Here is a 5,200-nt window from a genome sequence, read left to right as displayed (position 1 = left end):
CCTGCGTGCAGATTATACTTTATGTGTGGTTTGTACATACTATTTATGGCAACATACAAAGCGAAAGAAAAAGCATTACAAAGATAATTTCCTTAAAAATGCCTCTGACAGCATGTTATATAAGAGACATTTCACATGAATAAATAATGATGCGGAGTAAAATTATTATGCGGAATAAAATAACATGACACTCAGATTGGTAGACGCATTGCAGAGAAAAAAGTTATAAGTTTTTTTACCTAGTGGGGTTGGACACCATGTTGAATAACTGTTACATGCAGTTAGTCAACAATTATAGTAGAAGAACTGATATGTAATATTGCGTAAGCATACTGTAAAATTGCTACCTATTATTTGTTAGCTAACTCGTATTTGCATAATCACAGGATAAATAGAAGAAGAGGTTAATTGTTTGAAACTTGATAGTTAGGGCAGCAGACGACAATCTGAACAGGGTAGACAGAATGAATAACATAGTTTTTAACTTCGCACACTCAATGTGGAAAAAGGTTACAAGTTTTACTTTGCTAGTGTGCGTGGACATGAAGTTGAATAACTGTAACATACAGTGAGTTAGCAATTACACTATAAGAACTGCTTTGTAAAATTTCATGAATATAACTATGAAATTGGTACCTCCGGATTGTTACATTAACTCATATTTATAGAGTAGGACAAGAAATAGAAGAAGAAGTTAATCCCATCAAACTTGACAAATGAGTGAGAGTAGATTGTAAGTGGAATTGGTGAGACAGAATAATTAACCTATTGTTAATTTTGACAATCAGAGTGTGAAAAATAAGTTACAAGTTTTCATAACTATTGTTACTAAGATTTGAAAGTGATATATTATTTATGTTAGTACTTTGTAATGCATTAAGAATAAATGGGGAAAGCATAATGGAACTGAAGTGCAATTGTCTGTGTAAAACTCCAGTTTAAATGGACAGATGCTCTGATCTCTGAAAGGGATGCATTGGAGATTAAGAATCTTGGGGCTTATGGAAAAGGAAAGTTGGTAACATGTTATTTATTGTTTACCTCATTTCATATAAAAAGTATTGGTGTATGTATTACGTGGTTTTGCTATTGAAATGATTAGTTTAATTTGATGTTAAAGGTTGGACGACATGATCCGGACGAGAATAATATGGTGCGTGGCATACTGAACTACCCCCTGATTTGGTAGGGATGATGATGAACAGCGGGCATGCCGATATCGGTGTAAATGAGCCTGTTCCATGGTTAACGAAATTTATTATTTGGTTTGACGTAATTACTGTATATTATTGCCAACATTATAGGTCATTGATAGGTCTATCAACTTGTAACTACATACAGTTACAGTTAATATATGAAACCAATCCCAATATTACATTGAACAAATAAGTTATCTTGAATTAAATCACATGCATGTAAATACATAAATGTAGTGATCTTTTGGATAATCATATTATAAATAAATGAAAATTCAATTTTCGCGGTGACCATTTTATTTATTGCCATAGAACTTACAGTTATAGAACCTATGTCAACAGTACAAATGTTAAATTTATAACTTTCATTTAGATGTACTATTGTATATGTGTGTATTGTATTCCATTCTGGAGAGCATGTGGCTCATTTATGGATTGGTAATGTCGTCATGTAACTGCAGGCTGAGCTAAATGAGTTGTATAACATTGCTGTTAGTAGGCATACTGTCATAACACACCAATGTCAGCTGCATATGAAGCGGACCTGACAAACTGAATTGAGTATAATAATTAAGTGTGACTTTATTCAAGTTACGTCCAGATAAGCCTAATGTCATATTAAGCCAATTGGAAAGTTACAGTGTGTTTGAAAAATTGTTAGTTACATTGTGTTTAGAAACTGTTACAAAATAGTTATTGAAAAGTTACAGTGTGTTTGAAAACTGTTACCAAAAAAATTATTTGGAAAGTTACAGATTAAAAATTAATACAAAACTCCGTATTTGACTATTTGTTGACAGTGTGTTTGTAGGTTGATACAAAATAGTTATTAGAAAGTTACAGTGTGTTCGAAAACTATTACAAAATAGTTATCTGGGATGTTACAGTTTGAAAATTAATACAAAACTCCATATTTGAAAACTGTTAGTTACGAAGTGTTTGTAAGTTGTTACAAAATAGTTATTGAAAAGTTGAATGTTATTGAAGACTGTTACAAAATACTTAATTGGGAAGTTAGAGATTGAAAATTAATACAAACCTCCATATTTGATGATTGCATGTTACAGTGTGTTTGTAGGTTGTTACAAAATAGTTATTAAAAAGTCACAGTGTGTTTGAAAACTGTTACAAAATAGTTATTTTAGCAGTTACAGTGTAATCCATACAACAGAACACATATAAAGTATGGGGTCCATATAGCAGACCACATATAAATTTGGACCCAGTATGGGGTCCATACATGTCACGTTTGGACCCAAGAATAGTTTTCGTAGTTCAAAATTTGTTACACAGAGCACATATAAAGTTAGTACACGTGCATTGTTATACAACATCGACCCGAACATGTCAACTAACAAACATAGCTCTGTAAAATTCGTTTGCATTATTATCATAGTAGAGATCAAAACATATGCGGCCTTAATTACATTGGCATTTCTGTATCTTTAACAACAAAATCATTTGGGATTTCATACGTACTCATTTTCATAGCCAATATTAGTTGCTAGTTTACATCTTCTAACGCCGCATATTACTACTCGAGAAAATAGAGTGGCCATGAATGAATGGCCATGATTTGTTATAAAAAAGTCCATGACTACTTTTTAATGCAAACTGAGTAATTATAGTTGTTATTTGTTTCTAAATTGACCTTTTACCATGACCATTACCCCAAACGTTGAAGCCAATTAAGTTGAATGTTTGGTGAATGTTTACAATTACGTGGTAACTCCGTCCAAAATTTAAGTTTAGATTTTAGGACACCTACTCTTTTAATACAACAACTTTCTTTACATAATATTTGCTTCTAAATATTACTTTTATTACAAACGCATACCCTTTTTTTGTTGAAGCAAGCAGGACCATTTTGAGGTATATCACGACATATCACAAATGCATATATCACGACAGTCATTTGTTGTGGTATTCTATGAAAAATACCATAATCATAAAGAAGCACGTTCAATGGTATTGTAAAAATGTTAATTTTCAGTCAATTTTATAATTTCTTAACAACTTTATACAACCCATTATAGAACAATTGATAAAAGTTTGTCACCCGCGGTGATGGTGAAAATACATGATATGCATCAATATCATAGCGTGTTGAAATTGTCGCACGCTCCTCCTACATTAATAATATAACTATTTAACTGTCAATAAATCATTACCAGTGCCTATATTGCTCACTTCAAAAGCTAAATTGGACTAGACATTATAAAAAAAAAATTATATATCAAACCATTAAGATATCTCTGACGGATTTATATTTGAAAAAAATAGAAAATTTGGGTGCATCCATTCTGTAGGGACTGTCGCAGGAGGCTCCTGATTAACCAAACGGTGAACCTTCGGATAATACAAAATAATATGTCATAGAAGCGAGTATACGTTAACTACATAATATACATGCGTTGAAGCGTTCAGGTGTCCACCATTACAATAATCAGAAAAGTAGTTTTACGATATGAACAACAACATCTTTATTTTTTCAACTAAATGTATGCATACCATTTCACTTTTTTCGATTTCGGGAGCAACGGCGTTTGGAGGGTTATTCACTGATTGGCTCCTTGAATGCGTCTACAAGTTTTGAATGGCTCCTACATTGTATAAGACAGACCAAATAGGTATGTCAGGCGTAACAAAATTATCACATAATGTAACATCCATGTAACTAATTATATCGTTAGAAACATTTAAATAAAAGCTAAAGCCATGGCCATCACCTCTTAACATATTCAAAAGAAATTGTCTTTATGCCCACGGTATCAAACACCTTCAACGCGTGCCTATACAAAATTCCTTTATTCTAATATTTTTTGCAACTACAGTGTATATTTAGATCATTCCGATTGAATACCACTATTCTTTCAGGTTCTCCATCATACCTCATGACCACAAAATACACAAACATTCCTGTATCTTGTTGTCTTAATATAATCTTAGTTGTTGACTCGCCATATTCATTTTGGAATGCATCAAATACTGTTAGTGAATACGTCTCTGCTGCATGCACAAGTATAGGTGTTTGCCTCAACCCAATCACGGATAGTTTTTGCCTTATTTCATATTCTGCGATGAGTTCATTATGTCTCTTACCATCAACCACTCGATTGAAATGTTTAAACAACTACACAAGGTCGTGATCCAGTTTCAATGTGCAACTCATGGTTATGCTCTAAGACAAGGTCATGCACACGGTACTTCATTGTCCCTCTAAACAATACGATAACCATTTTAGCTCCACACCCTGTTTTCATCGGCGCTCGCGCCCTCTTTGGCATCACATCACCTTCGTACTTGCGCTTCACACCTTCTTGCAGCAACTATATCTCCTAGACGTGGTCACTCCGTCTTTGTCTTTATTTAAATAGTTTTTGCGTACACTAAAATCCATTTTAGAGGCATATTTGTTGTAAAACTTGTACGTATCTTCTTCACCGTTGAACTCTATTCCTAACTCAAGGGTCCTATCTTCTGCCAATTTGTTGCAATCCATTACTTCTGCTCCTACCAATTATGTATCAAATACCCTAATTTGCAATACTTCATGAATAGTATGTACATAAACAACAGCATAAATGTATATTACCATTCATAATGTGTTATAAATCACACATTACTCGTATACCAAATCCTATTATTATGCTTATGAATATGATTAATGATTCACACCACTTTACTTTGACTCTAAGACAACGGCATTATTTATGTACAAATACAACTCCATGTACACTAAGTTATACGGACTGTAATATGTTGGTCACACGATGTAAGTTTTTTTTAACTGTATGTACATCCACTTTGGTGATTATATTTAGATTCTATGTTCCTTAACTCACTGGACCTTATGTCATTCATTAATTATATACGTCTAAGCCAACTCCGCATTTTATACTATTTCTACATTTTGAGAGCCAAACAAGTATTTTCTACTTATTGTAATATATTTTTTACATCATGTAATTTATTTACAACACTAGGTACACCCATTTGTTATT

The sequence above is a fragment of the Coffea eugenioides genome, chromosome 1, assembly GCF_003713205.1.
Source record: "Coffea eugenioides isolate CCC68of chromosome 1, Ceug_1.0, whole genome shotgun sequence".
NCBI classification, from domain to species: Eukaryota; Viridiplantae; Streptophyta; class Magnoliopsida; order Gentianales; family Rubiaceae; genus Coffea; species Coffea eugenioides.
This window is presented reverse-complemented; position numbering follows the sequence as displayed.